Source organism: Thalassophryne amazonica, chromosome 1, assembly GCF_902500255.1.
Source record: "Thalassophryne amazonica chromosome 1, fThaAma1.1, whole genome shotgun sequence".
NCBI classification, from domain to species: domain Eukaryota; kingdom Metazoa; phylum Chordata; class Actinopteri; order Batrachoidiformes; family Batrachoididae; genus Thalassophryne; species Thalassophryne amazonica.
In genome coordinates, this window is record NC_047103.1 from 57,262,851 (window position 1) to 57,283,643 (window position 20,793).

The following is a 20,793-nucleotide window of genomic DNA, read 5'->3' on the forward strand; positions in this document are numbered from 1 at the left end:
TTTATTTGCAGGAGCTTCCCTGAGGATTCAGTTGAAGTCCTGCAGACTGCCTCAGTGTTGAGGACCCCAACAAGTGGAAAAGATCAAGGGGAAATGAATGTGGCACCTGGCTATGGTAGATTAGTACTTACTTTGCCTGGGTCTGGCTTGTCTGCCTGGGTCTTTGCTATCTAGGACCTAATTTGCTTCTGGAGTGTGGTGGATGTGGCACCAGTGCCTGCTCCCTGACCTGACCTTAGAGAATTACAATTCCCCACAGGTTTCAAAATAAGAGTATGATGGCATTGGCTTATTAAGTTCAGAGTCAAACCACCTTATGCATGAAAGAGTGAGGAATACAGAATTTGAATAAAAGCATTAACCTCGTGAGAATGTGCAGTCACTAATTTGCAGTCACTGACAAACCTTTTGAATCCAGTGTATTTTGAGGCAGATGGGTGGAACAGAATCACTCAAGGAGCTTTTCCAGTAATTTATTTTAAATAGAGTAAGACGTGGGGGTACGTGGCCTTTCTGGAAAGTGGTTTTCTATCCGTTTATGTAAATGACGTTTAAAGTCCACACCGTTTGTAGAAACTGCTACTGGCAGTGTTCCATGCCTCTTCCCTGATGGATGCCACCTGTATTTATTAGCTTAATCCACTTCAGCACTGCTTGAAATTTTGCATGCTTCTTTCCCCCTTTAATTTATTTTTGTGTTGCAGACGGCAGCACAGCATGACAGCACCCTTCAAACCCAAGGCTGAGTGTATGCAATTTGCATTGAACTCACTCCCCTGACATAAAGTAGCTGTTAATGAGAAAAACATAAAGTAAATCTTGAAGTTGGTGCATGAGCTAATGCAAGTACGGCACTCTGTTTTTGCTGCCGCTCAAATATCCTCAGTGTCCATATTTTTGTTGATGCAGGGTTGTTTTTTTTTTTGTTATTGATTTTTGCTGCATAGAGCCATGCACATCACTGAGGAGCTGCAATCACACAACTACGTGATAGGAAGCATTCTGTCTTCTCTTCCCTCAGGCATTCATTGTGTGTATTCCTGCATAATTATGTTTAAGTGATTGCAGAAATCAGTGGAATGTCACTGGTGATGGGACCAACCAAAGCTTTGATTAATACATACCCGCCTGGCTTCTTTGGCTAACACCTGTCCATTTCTCTGTGCATTGTTAATTAGACTGGTAGACAGACATTGTCATATGATTCACAAATATACCTTAAATGCTTACGTTTAACATGACTGACTGGAATCCAGAGTTCACTTTTCCCACATTTTGTTATCTTACACCCATATTCCAAAATGGACTAAATTATTTTTTTTTTTTACCTCAAAAACACCCCGTAATGACAACCTGAAAAAAAGTTTTTTTTTTCTTTTTTATTTTTTTGCAAATTTATTAAAAAATAAATAAAAAAATAAAATAAAAAATAAATAAAAATAAAATAAAAACTAAGAAATCACATGTACATAAGTATTCACAGCCTTTGCTCAGTACTTTGTTGATGCACCTTTGGTAGCAATTACAGCCACAAGTCTTCTTGATAATGATGCCACAAGCTTGGTGCACCTATCTTTGGGTAGTTTTGCCCATTTCTCTTTGCAGCACCTCTCAAGCTCCATCAGGTTGGATCAAAAGCATCAGTGCCTGTGGGGATCCACATGTGCCATTTTCAGATCTCTCCAGAGATCCATCGGATTCAGTTGGACAATGATCATTCAGACAGTGCATGCCAGATCACAAACCAAGCATGACGTTAAAGGGATTGTCTGTAGACCTCTGAGACAGGATTGTTTCAGAGGTCGTGCAGGGTGTGTGCTGAGTCCCCTCCTCTTCACCCTCATGACCCATGACTGTTGTGCAAAGTTCACAAAATATGTTGACGACACAACCGTAGTGGGACTCATCCAGAACAAGGATGACATGCACTACAGGGAGAAGGTGAGACTCTTTACTGATTGGTGCAACAACAACAATCTGATCCAAAATGTGGAGAAAACCAAGAAGCTGGTGATCGACTTCAGGAGAAGATGATCCCGCCCACACACACACACACACACACACACACACACACACACACACACACACACTCTCTCTCTTAGCTGTCCATCGTGTTCGATGATGACTCTTATTCCACAGGGGGTGGGGGTTGGGGGAGGGGTAGGGTCAATGTTGTTGCCGTTGATGCCACCTCATGTGGCTATGGAGGCCGATTTTGGAGCCGCACACTCTTCCACAGATGGAGCAGGCATGTCCTGATGTTTGAGAGGAGTTTTCTTCTGCCTGCTGGTGTCATTGTGCACGTCTTGTGGTCCTCCTTTCAATAAAGATGTTTATTTGCTCAGTAGCTTTCTTGCAGGTCTTTCTCCAGGTTGGTCTGTTAGTAGCTAGGTTCTCGAGGTGACCAGGGTTGATGTTGCAACATCTCAGGAGTTCTTTCATATAGTCCTTGTAGCGCCTCTTCTGGCCACCAGGAGCCCGCTTTGACTCGAGTAGTTGCCCGTAGAGGACTTGACGTGGGAGACGGTATCCAGTCATGCGGATGGTGTGGCCAATCCAGCGTAGATGTCTGTTGGCCAAAGCTGCCTCCATGCTGATGGTGCCAGTTGTACTCAGGATGTCAGTGTGGGGTATCCGGTCTTCCTAGGTCAGATTGAGTATTTTTTGTAGACATCTGATGTGAAACATCTCCAGGCTTTTTATATGGCGTCTGTATGGGGTCCATGTTTCTGCCCCATACAGCAAGGTGGAGACACAGACTGCGTTGTAGAAGGCAACTTTGGTGCTGATTTTCAGGTTTTTGTTTCCAAACACTCTTTTCCTGGAGGCGGCCAAAAACAGATGAGGCTTTATTAATCCGATTATGTATTTCATTGTCAAGACAAGTGTCAGCAGAAACTGTGCAGCCTAGATAAGTGAAATGGGGAACAATGCTGAGTGGACTTCCATTGATATGAAAGCTAGCAGGTGAGGGAGATTCAGTGCAAGGTTGAGCCATGACCTCAGTTTTTTTGGTGTTAACCTGAAGACCAAAGGATTGGTATAAAGCTGAGATGATGTCCAGAGCATGCTGCATAGACTCTGGGCTGTGTGCCAGGATAGCACAATCGTCTGCATACTGGAGTTCATGAATGTGGTATGTTGATGTATTTGTGTGAGCCTGGAGCCGTCTGATGTTAAAGAGGCTACCGTCGAGGTGGTATTCCAGGTCCACACCATGTTTGTACTGCAGGGCATGGTGGAGCAAGCGGGTGACTGCTGAGAGAAAGATTGAAAAGTGCTGGTGCCAGGACACAGCCTTGCTTCATCCCAACATTGACAGTGAAGGGCTCAGACTGGAGTCCTCCCATGACAACTCTGGTTTGCATTCCATCGTGTAGTTGCTTTAAGATAGAGGGGAACTTGGGTGGCACACCGAGTTTGTGGAGTTGTTTCCAAAGCATGCCACGATTTATGGTGTCAAATGCTTTGCTGAGGTCGATAAATGCAATGTAAAGGTCTCTGTGCTGCTCTCTACTTTTTTCAAGTAGTTGCTGCAGAACAAATATCATATCAGTTGTGGATCTGGACTTTCGGAAGCCACACTGCGTTTCAGGTAGAGTACATTCTGAGATGTACTCCACCAGCCGAGACAACATGATTTTTGCGAGTACTTTGCCTGCTGTGGAGAGGAGGGATATTCCGCGACTGTTTCCACAGTCTGCTCTGTCCCCTTTCTACTTGTAGAGGACAATGATGTTAGCATCCTTCCAGTCCTGGGGTACTATCTCAGATTTCCAAATTTGGGTGATTAGAAGGTGTACATGGCATGTGAGGAGATAACCTCCATGTTTGAACACCTCTGCAGGGATACCATCAGGTCCTGGGCTTTTGTTGCTTTTTAAGCTCCTGATGGCCTTGGATGTTTCACTTAAGACAGGAGGGGTGTCTAAGTGTTGCATCTGAGGCATAACTGGCGCCTTGTCAAGGATGTTGGGATCTGCAGGGTTGGTGTGATTAAGAAGGCTTTCAAAGTGATTGGCCCAGTGGTCAAGGATCTCTTGGCGGTCTTTGAGAAGACTGTCTCCAGCAGCAGTTCGGACAGGGGTGAATATCTGCTTCCTTGGCCCATATAAGGCTTTGATGGCATCATAGAAGCCGTGAGTGTCATTGCAATCAGCAAGGTGTTGAATCTCTTTTGCTTTTTCCAGCCACCAGGTGTCTTCCATGGTCCTCAGTGCCAGTTGTGCTTTGGCTCTAGCCTTAGCGAAGTTAGATTTTAAGCTGGGGCATTGCGGGTTAGAAAGTAGAGCTTTGTGAGCTTGCTGTTTTTCTTGTAGAACTGTGTGGATATGAAAGGAATTGTTGTCAAACCAGTCTTCATGCTGTTTGGTCTTGGTGCCTAGGGCTTTTGATGCTGCAGAGTGGATAGCTACAGATAGAGCTGGCCAGTCATTGGCATCAATGTCCTCCTGGATATGGGAAAGGTTGCAGGCAAGGTGACATCGAAGGTTGGCAATGGTGTCTGGGTTGGAGAGAGCTGCAGTGTTCAGTCTTTTCTTTGGGGCCGTCTTAGGGCGACAAGGAGGAATGTTCAGGTGTAGTTTGGATCTGACCATGCGGTGGTCAGTCCAGCACTCCGCCCCGCGCATAGCTCTATTGATGGTCACGTCCTGTCTGTCTCTTTGGTGGACAGTGATGTAGTCCAGGAGATGCCAGTGCTTAGATCTGGGGTGTTGCCAGGTGGTGTTAAGATGTTTCTTTATCTGGAAGATGGTATTTGTAATGAGCAGTTGGTGTTCTGCACAGAGGGATAGCAGCCGATGCCCTTTGCTATTCATTTTCGCTGCCCCATGCTGTCCAGTGACCTTGTTCCAGATTAGATGTTCAGTACCCACTCTAGCATTGAAGTCACCCATAAGGAGGAGTTTGTCTGTAGCAGGGATTTTCTGGATGACTGCATCAAGGCTCCTGTAGAAGTCTTCTTTCAGTGTGATATCTGCATCCAGGGTTGGTGCATAAGCGCTGATGATGGTGACAAAGCATTTCTTAGCAAGAGGAACACGCCATGTCATGAGTCGCTCGCTGATGCCAACAGGGGATTCTGGGATATTCTGCAGCAGTTTGGTTTTCACAGCAAAACCCACACCGTGGATATGACGAATGCCTTCAGGAACCCCTTTCCAGAAGAAGGTGTAGCCTGCACCCACTTCTGTCAGGGAGTCCTCGCCGTGTAACCTGGTCTCACTGAGGGCTGCAATGTCGATGTTATATCTTGCGAGCTCAAGGGCTACAAGGGCTGTCCTTCGTTTAGCCCTGTTGGATGGTTCAGACATGTCCAGTAGGGTGCGAACATTCCAGGTGGCAATGTTCAGATGAATATTCTTCTTGGTTTTTCGGCCGCAATAAGGGATGCTCTGATGGCTGCGGCTGGCCATCCAGAGTATTGGGGGGCAGACAATTTTTAGACCACCTTTTCCAGGTCCTTCCCCTTCAGGGGTGAGCAGTGTGGAGATGCTCAGTCGCAGTGAAAGCTGTCCAGGTGATGCGCTGCCCCATCCTGCAACACAATGACCATCACTCCACTGCCGCCTGTGTGCATGGTGTGACTAGGCACTCCCAGCCACATCCTTGGCCTGTGCCTGCCGCCATTCCACATCGCCACAGGGCTTTGGTGGGGGAGCTTGGGGGGGTGGGGTAGACAGGAAAGGGAATGGATGGAACAAGGAGCTTGCGCAAGGGAAGAGATTAGGGTGAGAGTAGGGGTGCGCAGTCCTTACTCCCACCATTCTTCGCTCAAATAGAGTAGCTTCCAGTGGCATGAGGAACTCACGACAACCTTCACTCTGGTTTGAGCTGCAGGGGACTGCCAGTAATCCGGTCTGCTGGGTTCCGCCTATTGCCTATCCCCACCTGCAGATTTGTGTTCAGGGTTTACTCCCCAAGCCTTCATCTGCCTTCCCAGCCATTGTGGTACGTCATTACTGTTGCCATCCTCCGCCTGGTCCGCCGTTGAGGTCTTTGTTATTTATCCATAGCTGGGACAGGGGTTGACGAGCAGTAGGGCATATCCACACTAGAGCGGGCCTGCATGCTGCGTCTCTGGGGCCCCCTGCTACTCCAAGATCCCATACAGCTTTGCCTGGAATCGCAAGGTACCAGTTACCGTGTGTGGCCGTGAGGAGGCGTGTACGGGTCTTGGCAATGGAGAGGCTGTGTACCGGCACACATACACACACACACACACACACACACACACACACACACACACACACACACACACACATTAAGGACTCTGCTGTGGAGATTGTGCAGCAATTAAAATTTCTGTGGGTTCATGTCTCTGGCAACCTGACATGGTCTCTCCACATATCCTCTCTGGTTAAACAGGCCAACCAGAGTCTGCATTTTCTGTGTAGTTTAAAGAGTACCCATCTGAGCCCAGCTGTCCTCATCTCCTTCTATAGAGGAACAATAGAGAGTGTTGTGTGGGCCACCCGAAGAGGAGGTACTGCTGGCTCACCACCAGAGGGCACCCGGCCTGTTGTCAGGTTTCAGGGACCAGAGGGTGCAGTTGCTGCAGGAGTCCACCAGGAGCCCGGAGCTGACATCTGTCACTCATCACATCATCACCACCACCCATAAAAGCCAGGGAGAGACATTAGAACTCTGCCGAGTTATCAGTATTCCCTCAAGGTAAACCAACTCAGCTGTTCTGTGCCGTACGCACACGTTTTTGCATCTGAGCTTTTTGTAGTCGTTAACCTTTTGTACACTTGCAGCTTGTAGCCGAGTTTGTGGAAGTTGGAGGAGTTGGCGTCTCCACTCCTCACTTCAGACTTGATTAAGTGATACATAAGGCACTGCATGTACTCTGTGTTCCTATGTTTGGAGGTGGAGATTTTTCCCTCAGAAAGGAACTGTATTGTAGCTGATTGAACTCACGGCTCCTGTCAACGTACACTGAGTTTATCAGGGAGTTTCGACCGGTGTTTGATCACCCTTACAGAGGCGAATCCGCTTCTAATGTGCTACTATCAATCCGACAGGGGCGCCGTAGCGCAGCCGAATATGCAGTCGCCTTCCGCGTTGCGGCAGCGAGGGCCGGCTGGAATTCGGTAGCGCTCCGCGCCGCCTTTGTAAAGGGGCTGTCACCGGCCCTAAGGAGCACCTGGTGGCGAAAGATCAACCGCGGGATTTAGATGGGCTGATAGATCTGGTTATATGATTAGACAAGCGATTAGCTGAACATCAACGGGAGTGAGACGAAGGACGTGGCTGGGTGCATGCCGTCCCTCCCCCTTCTGGGTCCGAAGCAGCCCCGCCCTCTCACCGCAACAAGGCCAGGGCTCTCCACGTGACACCAGCTCCCCCTGCTGATGTTGCTATGGAAACGAGCAGGGCCAGATTGAGAAAGAGGAAACAAGGGAGACTGGCACGTGGAGTGTGTGTTTACTGCAGCTCGAATGAGCATGTGCAAAATCAGGGGCCCCAGGCGGTCAAACAACAAGACTCAACCTTAGAGACTGGGTTAAGAGTAAGTCATACAAACCACACGGGTGTCCCACACAAATGCGCACGACTCCCAGTCACGATCCTCTGTGGGGATTTAACCCTTGATGCCCCAGCACTTATTGACACAGGGTCAGAAGGGAATCTACTGGACAGTAGATGGGCTAAGGAGGAAGGGCTCCCTCTGGTGGCCGTTCCTTGAAGGTGCAGGCACTAGATGGCACTCTCCTCCCAGTAATCACACACCAGACACAGCCTTTAACCTTGGTTCTCTCTGGTAATCACAGGGAGGATATTGTGTTTTATGTAACACCTTCTACCTCCAGAGTTATTTTGGGTTATCCATGGATGATAAAGCACAATCCCCGGATTGATTGGCCATCTGGGGTTGTGGCTCAGTGGAGCGAAACCTGCCACCGGGAGTGTTTAAGATCCTCGGTGCCCCCCGGTGAGACTGTTAAAGAGGAGGTTCGAGTCCCCCCCAATATCACGGCGGTGCTGGCTGAGTATCATGATCTTGCTGACGTTTTCAGCAAAGATCTGGCACTCACGCTTCCCCCGCACCGACCATATGATTGTGCCATTGATTTGGTTCCGGGCGCTGAGTATCCATCCAGCAGGCTGTACAACCTCTCACATCCTGAGCGCGAATCAATGGAGACCTACATCCGGGACTCTTTAGCTGCCGGGCTAATCCGGAATTCTTCCTCCCCATTGGGTGCAGGTTTCTTTTTTGTGGGCAAGAAGGATGGTGGACTCCATCCATGCATTGATTATAGAGGGCTGAACGAGATCATGGTTCGCAACCGATACCCGTTGCCTCTATTAGATTCAGTGTTCACGCCCCTGCATGGAGCCAAAATATTCACCAAATTGGACCTTCATAATGCTTATCACCTGGTTCGGATCCGGAAGGGAGACGAATGGAAGACGGCATTTAACACCCCCTTAGGTCACTTTGAGTACCTGGTCATGCCGTTCGGCCTCACCAACGCCCCCGCGATGTTCCAAGCCTTGGTTAATGACGTCTTGTGGGATTTCCTGCACCGATTCGTCTTCGTATATCTAGACGATATCCTCATCTTCTCTCCAGATCCTGAGAACCATGTTAAGCATGTACGTCAGGTTCTGCAGCGGTTACTGGAGAACCGGCTGGTTGTGAAGGGCGAGAAGTGCGAGTTCCACCATACTTCTTTGTCCTTCCTGGGGTTCATCATCTCCTCCAACTCCGTCGCACCCGATCCGGCTAAGGTAGCAGCGGTGAGAGATTGGCCCTTCCTTGGCTTTGCAAATTTCTACAGGAGGTTCATTAAGGGCTATAGTCAGGTTGTTGGTCCCCTTACAGCCCTGACCTCCACTAAAGTCCCCTTCACCTGGTCGGGTCAGTGCGAAGCCGCGTTTAGGGAGTTGAAATGCCGGTTTTCAACCTCACCAGTTCTGGTGCAGCCCGATCCCAACCGCCAGTTTATAGTTGAAGTGGATGCCTCTGACTCAGGGATAGGAGCCGTACTGTCCCAGAGTAGGGAGTCCAACAAGGTTCTCCACCCATGTGCCTATTTCTCCTGCAGGTTAACCCCAGCTGAACAGAACTATGACGTTGGCAATCGGGAACTCCTGGCGATGAAAGAGGCCCTCGAGGAGTGGAGACACTTGCTGGAGGGAGCTGTGGTCCCATTTATTGTTCTCACTGACCATCGGAACCTGGAATACATCCAGACCGCCAAGCGTCTGAACCCCAGGCAAGCCCGTTGGTCACTGTTTTTTGGCAGGTTCAACTTCAAGATCACCCTACCGCCCCCGGGACGAAGAACCAGAGGTCTGACGCACTGTCCCGGGTGCATGAAGAGGAAGTTGGACCAAAGCTGTCGGATCCACCTGATATCATCCTGCCGGAGTCCACTATCATCACCACCCTCACGTGGGATGTCGAGGAAGTGATCAGGGAGGCCCTGACCCGACATGCTGATCCCGGCGGTGGACCACCAAATCTGCTGTCTGTCCCACCAGTTGCTCGGACTGCAGTTTTGGACTTCTGTCACGGTTCCAAGCTTTCCTGTCATCCAGGGGTGCGCAGAACCGTGGCAGTGGTCCGGCAGTGGTTCTGGTGGGCGTCAGTCAAAGCTGACACCCGGGATTACGTCCGGGCCTGTACGACCTGTGCCAGGGGCAAGGCAATCCATAAACCCGAGCAAGGACTCCTCCAGCCGCTTCCTGTGCCTCATCACCCCTGGTCCCACATCGGCCTGGACTTCGTCACGGGCCTCCCTGCGTCCCAGGGAATGACCACCATCCTGACGATAGTGGACCGGTTTTCCAAGGCGGCCCACTTCGTGGACCTCCCGAAGCTCCCGACGGCCCAGGAGACCGCAGACCTCCTGGTCCACCATGTCGTGCGTCTGCATGGTATCCCAATGAACATCGTCTCGGATTGTGGTCCCCAGTTCTCCTCGCAAGTCTGGAGGAGTTTCTGTAGAGAACTGGGGGCCACCGTGAGCCTGTCGGCCGGGTACCACCCCCAGACCAACAGCCAAGCAGAGCAGGCAAACCAAGAACTGGAACAGGCCCTGAGGTGTGTAACCTCCGCGCACCCGACGGCCTGGAGCCAACATCTGGCCTGGATTGAGTACGCTCACTGTGGAAGACAGCCCGCTCCGGACACGGGCGAAGAGCCATACAGATCGCCGATGAGCCCCGGTCCCAGCTTACCAGCTCGGGCAGGAGGTGTGGCTCTCCACCAAAAACATCCCTCTGCAAACAGACTCACCTAAGTTGACAGACCGGTACATCAGACCTTTTCCAATCATCAAGATCATCAGTCCCGCCGCAGTGAAGCTTCAACTTCCAGCTTCACTGTGGATACACCCGGTTTTTCTGGGTGTTCACACACCCACCTTTTCACCTGTGTCTGTTCCTGCCAGCAGTACCAGCTCTGACAGCTGGAAGCGGTGGCCACCTGGGGAATCAGGACTTGGCAGCTCCGGTGTATTGCAGGTCTCCGCTGGCGGTGGAACATCGTGGGTCCCAGCTCTTCTCTGGATAGGCGTCTCCTACCCTCGGGCCTGCCCACGCGTCACTGAGTTTTGTGATTGACAGACTAAAAGCATAATTGGTTGTTTGTGCACATTTGCAGAATAAATTGTTATTTATTCGGACTTCCTATTGGCCGTTCATTCACGCCCCCTGGCGTGGGTCCGTGTACTTCACTTTCTCAACAGAGAGTGTGCTAAACAGTAGTATCTCTCTGTGGCATTGAAAGTAGCAGCCTTGCAGACAGGAAGACCCTGGGGTGGGTTGTGAGGGCAGAAGAAAAGATTATTAGGGCCAGGCTGCCAACCATTGTTGAACTTGCAGAACAGCTCTGCTTGTTCAGGGAAAGAAGGATAATCAGGGACACTTCACATCCCTTTCCCAAACTGTTTTCCCTCCTTCCCTCAGATAGATGGTACCAAAGCCTGAGGTGCAAAACATGCAGACTGAGGGACAGCTTTTATCCAACTGCTACAAGACTGTTAAATACAAATCAATAGAAAGAACTGTGCAATATAGAATGTAGGAAAAAGAATACACTGTAACATCTGGTACCAACTTTATCCTTGTGGCAGCTACATATATGTGCAATATCTCATGTCCTTTATTTATTTATTGTACACTGTGTATATACAGAAACAGCTATCAATATTTTTAAACCCACGACCCTTAATTGGACTAAGCAGTAGAAGATGAATGAATGAATGAACATACCTTGGACTTTAATTCTGTGCCTTTATTCTGTTGTTTCTGTGTATTTGTGCAGTGCATCAATATTCCATTCTGTGACAGTGTACTCAATGAAAATAAAAATGACACTAAGTCTAAATGTTTTTTTATTAAATGAAACTACAAATGAGTCTAAGTCTAAATCTATGTCTCAAGGCATAAATCTGCGGAAGGCTACAGAAACATTCAGAAATAAACAGAAACAGTCCCAGTAAGCACAGTGGCCTCCATCATGCTTAAATTGAAGTTAGGTCCACAATGACTGTTCCTAGAGCTGTGTAAAGGCTGGTCTTGTTTTTAATGTCTGTGCAGGTGAGCCCCCTCATGCACCAAACTAAATTTCTCCAAAAGGAGATGTTTAATAAAGAACTTTGAACTTTGGCCACCCATCTAAACTGATCAATCAGGGACCAAGACCAAGAACCAGATGGTCACTCTTTCAGACGTCCAGCATTCCTCTGTGGAGAGACCTTCCAGAAGGACAACTATCTCTGCAGCAATCCACCAATCCACATAGCAGCCCACCCGGAGTTTGCCAAAAGGCACCGGAACTCTCAGATCATGAGAAACAAAATTATCTGGTCCAAGAAGGCAAAGATCGAACTCTTTGGCATGAATGCTGGTGTCATGTTAGGAAGAAACCAGGCACCATCCCTATAGTGAGGCTTGGTGGTGGCAGCATCATGCTGTGGGGATGTTTTTTAATGGCAGGAACTGGGAGACTAGTCAGGATTGTGGGAAAGATGAATGCAGCAATGTAGAGAAACATCCTGGATGAAAACCTGCTCCAGAGTGCTCTTGAACCCAGACTGGGGTGATGGTTCATGGAGCCTGAGAGGTGCTGCAAAGAGAAATGGGCAAACCTGCCCAGTGATATGTGCACCAAGCTTATAGCATAATATTCAAGAAGACTTGAGGCTGTAATTGCTACCAAAGCTGCATTAAAGTATTGAGCAAATGCTGTGAATACTTGTGTACATATGATTTCTTTTTTTTCTTTTTTTTTTTTATAGATTTGCAACATGTTCAAAAAACGTTTTTATGCTGTCATTATCTGGTGTTGTGAGCAGAAATTTGAGGAAAAAATTGAATTTACTCCATTTTGGAATAAAGCTGGAACAGGATGCACTGTACATCTAGACAGGTGTGTGCCTTTCCAAATCATGCATGTCACTCAACTAAATTTACCACATGTACCTATCAGAAACCCAAACTCCAGATTTGAATGTACAGTCATTTTTATACCCCGTCACACATAACCAGAATCACACACATCTGAAAAGTTGAATTTCAGTTCCAAAACATTCTGACAGCCATCTACAAAGGTCCACACGGCGGCCCCAAGTGTGATGCACATGTTCAAACCCTCCGGGCGCCGTATTGTTGCACGCTTCATCATTATCATGTACAGCGAATGTGAAGAGCAGTTATCAAACCAAAAGCACTGTGCGCTACTGTCCGCACCATGCCGCAAATCTGAACAAGCTGTTATATCCACAATAGACAGTACAAATATTTGTCCATTCCTTCCCATGGGCGAAGTAAATAATGTGAGCTATTATCTCTATTATATATCTATATAACATGGGCAGCTGGACCTCTCCATAGTGCGCAGTAATGCATCATTGCATGTGTCAGGCTCGGAGCTGAACGGTTCTGACTGCTGTAAATTATGATCACCTTCTAACTCTGTAGGAGATATGACATGGAACTGTTGTGCCAGGCCATGAAAGCATTAATAAACATGAATCTCACCTCCAACAGTGGTCCAGGAGCACAGTGTGGACATGGAGCTGAGACTGCAGCCTGTGGTTAAAAGCCAATCATCCAAAATAAAAAAATAAATCCCATGTGATAATCCAACCATCGCAGTGTCCAGAGTTGTGTTGCGCTCCTGAAGTGAGCAAAAAAGAAAAAAGAAATTAAAGTTCATTGGAAACGCTCCGTCTGACGCATGGGACAGCATGGCACATTGCCAGCAAACTTTCAGCAAAGCTGTCCAGTGGCATGCATGTGCACATGCGCCCCACGTGCATGCTTATTGGCTCATGCAGCGTTATGCATACACACACACACAGACACGGGGCTGAGTGATAACTGCAGCCCTGCGCGTGTGCATGGCGTGCATGTGCACCACACACACGCGCGCTGTGCACTCGTGTGCACATATGAGTGAGGAACACAGCACTCCCTCCCACTCCAGTCCCGTGGATGCCATCCAGACATTTGGACATCGGGTAGTGTTCAGCACCTTTCATGCCATCTGACAACAGTCTGAGTCATCTACCTGTTGTCGACATGCATTTTGGATGCCATCATGCAGGTGTGGTCGAGGTAATCCGGATGCGTTCTGACACGGATGACCACCCCTATTTTCCTTCCGACTGTGTAGGATTATGGGAATGTTTGCAGTGTCGGGCATGGTTCCTGCACATTCTTGCTATGTGTGATAGCAGTGGTGGCTCCAGAGATTTTTTTCTGCAGGTGCTCTGGGGAAGCTTGGCATTTTTATGAGTGCGCTATGGGCTCATGTGTCGCAATGGCTCTGCTAAACCTCTGCCACATTTGCAGGCATGTGTACACATAGCCACATTCTCATCTGTGACAGTCACTAATGACATGACCAAAATCACACACACAAACCTAGGCTACTGTTCAATACAAATATTCACAGACCTACACATGTAGCCTATAGCCTCAGGGAAAAATGCTAACAGCAGGCAGAGAGAAAAACTTTCACCTACCATTGATGTCTTCATAACAGCAAAATGTGCCTGTTGTTGTGGTTAGGAGCAAAAGCATCAATGATTTGGTTGCTGTCCAGAGGCCGTGTTCTCTGAAGGATAATAGCCAGGAGTGACACCGGGTCACTGGTTTGTCTGTGCCTACTGCTGTTCCTCAGGTAATTCTTTAGGCCACACAGACTTCACTTCTTTTCAATTCCACTCATGGATATTTGGGCAGCAAAAACTGAAACATTTCAACAACTTGAAACTACACTCACTGCAGTACGACGTCGTCATTGATGCGAAAAACTCATCCATGCCTTTGTCTCCTCTAGGCTTGAATACTGTAATTCTCTGCTCTTTGGGATCTCTGGAAAAAAAAACAAACAAAAAAAATCTTCAAAGGCTCCAATACATTCAAAACAGTGCAGCTAGAAGTCTGATGAGAATACATAAACGGGAACACATTACACCTATACTCCATAACCTTCACGGGCTCCCCATCACCTACAGAATCCATTTTAAGATTGCTCTCATCACCCACTAATGCATCCATGGCAATGCCCCCCACTCACCTCAAAGACGTCCTCACTCCCCATACATCCTCCATTTCCTCCGTTCATACAACTCTAATCTTCTCTGTCTCCCTTGCACCAAACGTCACACCATGGGAGACAGGGCCTTCTGTTCAGCTGCTCCCCATATTTGGAACTCTCTCCCTGACCATCTGAGGGCTCCGCAAACTGTGGAAGCTTTTAAAAAAAAGGCTCAAGACATACCTGTTTATAGACAGGCCTCTCACAGGTCTCAATAATTTGAATCTGTTGCATCTTAGTCTTTTTATTCCATTTTATTTTTTTAATTTATTATATTCTGGTGACTGTTTTTATTTTAAGATTTTATGTTTTTATTATCTTATTTGTCCTTGATTTTATTTTTTCCTGTAGCACTTTGAGATTTTTATTAATGAAAGGTGCCTTATTATTATTATCATGACATTGTTAAACGTGATGTCATTGAACATCACATGACACTCATTTTGTGTAAAACAATCAGTTCTGTTGATGAATGTTTATTTTGTTTTATGAGTAAATATTTATCTAATCACATCTGAAAATGTCAGAAGTGTCTTACTTGTTGCGAAAGTGTAGTGACACGGACCCACAACAGGGGGCGTAAATGAACGGACAATGAAAGAGTTGAATATGAACACTTTACTGTTGTGAAAGAGCACAACCAAAACAGAGGATTACAGAATTTATGAAAACAGTCAATCCACAAAGGTGACGTGTGGGCAGGCTCGAGGATAGAAGACGTCTGTCCTGAGAAGAACCGGAACCACACGATTTCCTCCGCCACCGAACCTGGAGAATACTGGAGCCGCCAAGTCCTGAGTCCCCAGGTGGCCACCGTCTCCGAATGTCGGATCTGGTACTGCTGGCGAGGAGCAAAAACAGTAAGACGTGAGTGCATGCACACCCAGTAACAACAATGGTGGGAATTCCACCTCCACCTCTAACACACACTCATGCAGCTCCTGTCTAACCACTTATCTGGTTGGGGTGTGAAGCGAAGCCGTCGCTGATTACACCAAACGCCAATCTCACAGATAAGGCACACCACAGGAAAGCAGCTGCAAAAAGAGTTCAGACTAAGACACAGTTTAGATTACGGCAGAGAATATTAACTTCACAGGTAGATGATATCTCGGCAACGAGGTGGAGATAACGTCCGGTTTTTATGGAGTGGAATGATGTAGTGAAGATGGATGACAGCTGGCATGAGATAATGAGTGACAGCTGTCACCCCCGGCTGTGTCCGTGGCGGCAGCACCCTCTCGTGCCTGAAGCCCGCACTTCAGGCAGGGCGCCCTCTGGTGGTGGGCCAGCAGTACCTCCTCTTCTGGCGGCCCACACAACATTACCGTGGAAAACCAAAAGGATGATGTCATCGCCCTGCCTCTGTAACATGTTGTTAACAGTGTAATTTTTTGACGTGTTCACACCAGGCACAATCAGACGTTACAAATTTGCGGGGGTTGTGTGGCGACGGACATGCCACCATCGTCCGGTGTGTCGCTCTGCTTTTGCTGCAAAAATTCGCCCCGGTGCGTCATCAAATAGGAGGAGCTTCCATTCCGCTCGCCAGCTCCGGTTGTCAGTCAAGTTAACATGACGGACCTTTATCACACGGATCGAGTTGTTGTGGAAAGCTGACAAACGTCATGAGACGTTCCCAGTTCAGGGAGTATCACTGTTTGCTGCAGGAGCTGTGTCAGGATGATACCCGCTTTCAGTGGTCCTTCCACCTCTGCGGGACCCAGTTTGAGGACCTCCTGTCCCGTTCATGTGCGCACATGTAAAAAAAAAAAAAAAGAAACTCTGCTGCCTGCTGTGGGGCTGCTCCTCGCTCTTCCCCCAAAAACTCTGTCATAATTGTGTTTAGAAACAAATCACCATTTGTTTTATTATACATCTGTGTAGTTAATTAATAAAATATTCTCCACAGACGATTCGCTCGCACGCGCACATAATACAAAAAAAAAGAAAGGAACTCCGCTCTCCCTCCGGTGGGGCTGCTGCTCGCTCCAAAAACTCTGTCATAATTGTGTTTAGAAACCAGTCACCATTTGCTTTATTATACATCTGTGTAGTTAATAAGTCACTCACACGCGCAGGTAAAATAAAAAGAGAAATAAACTCTGCTCCCCCTGCTGTGGGGCTGCTGCTCGCTCCAAATACTCTGTCATAATTGTGAAATAAAGGACAAAAGAGACATAAGTCCTGCTCACAGGCTGCTACCAGATACTGGACATGTTCACATCTTCAGTCAAACTCCAGACATCTCCACGTCACTACATATTCAGTCCCTGATTGGCCATCGCAGCGCGACAAGATGAAAAAGTTCAGTTTTTTCAACTTGGGGAGGAGGGCAACGCGATGTCATGTGACACAATATCGCACCACAAACACGCCAATCACTCAAAATCGCTTCACTCGCGTCGCTTCATTTGCATCCATCACGTCGGGCTGTGTGACTTGGTGCCAAAACGCGTCGTTCCATAGGGATTACATGGCAACCTGTTGCTGCTGTTGCTCGTGTCGCTCCCGGTGTGAACGCAGCATAACAGTCTAATTTAGCATATATTTTGTTCTTGGTGGTGGGACAAAGTGCTGCTGTCCTCCAGCTCAGTCTGAGAAACTCACCCAGAGCAGAGAGATGCTGAGGGGCTTCTTTAAAAACTCAAATTAACACATTTCCAGACAAAAAAAATGGAGAAGCATCTCTTCACTGGTCTCCTGTCCCAGTGAGATCAGATTTTAAGGTTATGCTACTAACCTATAAAATTGTTCACGGACTGGCATCTGACCTAATTAAACCCTACGCAGCAGCCCAGGCTTTATGTTTGCAGGGTGCAGGACTACTTTGTGTCCCTAGGATGAATACAAAGTCTGCAGGTCACAGAGCTTTCTCTTATCATGCCCCTGTTCTGTCCCTGCATCAATAAAACAGATTCTGTAGGGACTTTCAAGTCCAGACTTAAGAAGCACTTATTTTCCCTTTTGTATGGCTAGCATACTGGCATCGTATGGTACTATGCTTTTTACTGTTTTAAATTCATTTAGGAAATGGAGCAGGCCACGGCCTCAACTTTATATAAATTCTGGGTCTTTTAGTGAAGCCGGCAATCACCATAGTATTTCTTCAGTTTTTCTTGTTGTGTGATGTTGGCAAACTGTATTTGTTGTCTTTATGATGCCTGATTCTGGTTTTTTTTTTTTCTCTGTTTGAGGTGCAGCTCCACCCAGAGATGGGTGTGGTGTCTGTTTCTGTAACTCTCCTGTCCTGTGCACTGGCAACATTTCCTGTATATTCGTTTTGTGAATTGTTTTATAAATTGTAGCATGGCCCAAGCAAAGGGTCACCCCCTTGAGTCTGGTCTGCTTAAGGTTTCTTTCTCAAATCATCAGAGGTTTTTTTTTCCTTACCATTGTTGCTTGGGGGGTTGGTAAGGTTAGACCTTAGCTGTGTGAAGCCCCTTGAGGCAACTTTGTTGCGATTTGGCGCTATAATGAAATGAAAATAAATTGAAATGTGTAATTTGAATATTTACAATATGACCAAGGTTATTGAACAAAAATAAATAAATAAAATAAAATCTTGCATTTCATTAAAATAATGCAAACCCAAAATGTACCCTGAGACAATGGTTGCAGACCCTTTGGACGCAACCTTGCAACTGTTGGAATGGCTTTAGCAGTGGATCCCCCCTCTTAGTCTGGTCTGCTTGAGATTTCTTCCTCATTATCACCAGAGGGACCTTTTCCTTACCACTGTTGCTCAATGCAGTTGATAAGTTTAGAGCTTACTCATGTGAAGCGCCTGGAAGCAGTGTTGTTGTGATTTGGTGCTATATATAGTGGATCCGTAAAGTATTCACTTCCCACATTTTGTTACGTTATCACCTTATTCCCTGTGACAGATTGGCGTCCTGTCCAGGGTGTACTGTTATGTTTCGGACGCGGTCGGAGCACCGACCCAGCGTTTGAAGGACCCAGCATAAAATAAGCAGAGCACGGTTCAAAGGATAACAGAATTTAATAAACATAACAGTGAGACGTGCTAAACAACTAAAACGTCCGCGGTCTGGTGAGGTGGAAACACGGCGCGCTCTTAACAGCGCAAACGGTCCGGAGCCACAGCAGTTCGGACCCAGGGACCCCGCCGACACCCCCCAGGTGGCCGCGACAAACCGAGTCTGTGAAGAAAGAAAACATGAGGTGAGTCCAACTCCACACAGAGAGACACAACTCAAAGGTGCACGCAATCAGCAAACACTTCCTGGCTTAAATCTATACATCAGCTTCTTACCCTGCAGGCACGGAACAACTCAGTTCAAATCTCCACTGCAGCAGAAGCTGATTAGACAATTAGCATAACGTGACAGCTCACTAACACAAGGTGTGAGGGACACCAAATCCACTGTCATTACTTCATAAAAGTCACCAAAACCGAATTACCTCAGGAAGTGTGCTGAAGAGCTTGAGACCTCACCCAATCCTCCTTCACAGACTGTGGCGTCAAACCTGGAGCGGTCTCTGCGTCCGTGATGGTGAGATTGTTCTCCTGACGTCGATCTCACACGTCTGCTCACAAGGTCGAGTCTCTGGCAATCACACACTGTGCATTTAAGGTTTAAATGCAGCAATCTCTGATTAAGACAAAATACACCACAACTGTGAGTCCTGATGACCTGCACGTGATAACAAGCCTCAGGTGTTCAGGGTGAGGTCCTGATGCTCAGCCACTCAGTCCTGAATGCATACCACCTGGTGGGAGAAACAGAAAACAAAAACCAAGCCAGCCAAACACCCCAGCCCACAACATGTACCCTGCCATACATCCTATGAGTGCTGGGATAGGCTCCAGCTCCTCACAACCCGATCCTGGATAAGCGGTTAAAGATGAGTATGTGTAGTCATGATTTCGACTGAAGGGAAAGATCAGAAATATCAAAATGTAATAAGTGAACAAAAATCCTGGAATTATCCAAATTCCTGACTCACTGCAGCTTTTAAAGTATCCTGAACAAGTCTAGTAAGTGCATTTTAGAATGAAGATAACATAACTGTCAGAATATTATACAATAAATGGTTCTTTACATTGATCAGTGACATTTGTCAGTTACATGTACAAATTCATTTTATAGAAAATGTAACATGATTATGACAGCACTTTTCCATTTACAAAGAGCAGTTTGTTTGTCAGAGATGACTAAATGTATATTTGCAATAATGTTAGGCTTGTCAGGCAAAAGCATTCACAAAATGATGGTTGTGCCTTGAGCACTGACACTATCACTAATGCTGCCCTGGCTTTGATATACGATAATGACTCTGTGGTTTCTGTTGGGCCTGTCAAGGACTTGTCACAGCATGTTGAGACCAGAGGTCACAACCATAATTGGAATTTTGAAAGCTGACAGGCTCGGTGTAATACACTGACCTCGGACCGAAAATCCTGATATATGCAAGGAAGGAGGCTTGGAATATAAAAAGGAGGATAACAGAGGGAATGAATCACAGCTGCAGGAAAGTATGTAAACAGCTAAAAAGCTGACATTTTAAGCAGGTTTTTTAAATAATTTACTAAATGCTTATGCAACTGTCTTTGAATTGCATTTAAAACCACAATTTTTCTTCTTTACCAATTTGTCTTAAAATATTAAACACACAGAATAAGCAGGGCTGTCTATGGTTAGTTATGCTTGCACTGTGCACAATTTCTCCAATCGCAACCACAAAAGCCTACAACTTCTTCAGGGTTGTCTGGTTGTCTTGGTGGCTTTTCTCACTAGTCTCCTTCTTGCATGGTCGGTCACTCAGTTTTTTAGAACTGCCCCTTTCAGACAGATTTACCGTAGAGGGCCACACTGTTTGTATTTCTTAATCATTGTTCTAAATGCAGCCCAAGACATACAGTACCAGTCAAATATTTGACACACGTTCCCATTCAGCTGAGTGGGAAAGTGTGTCAGTGCCTTGAAAAGATTCATGTGCATCCCCTGACCTATACTTTATTGACAGTATATATATATATATATATATATATATATACACTGTCAATAAAGTAATGGTCCTTTTTATTTTTTTCAAAAACTATATGGATTTCATTCATATGTTTTTACGTCAGACATGCTAGAAGCCTCGTGCGCATGCGTGAGTTTTTCCACGCCTGTCGGTGACGTCATTTGCCTGTGAGCACTCCTTGTGGGAGGAGTCGTCCAGCCCCTCGTCGGAATTCCTTTGTCTGAGAAGTT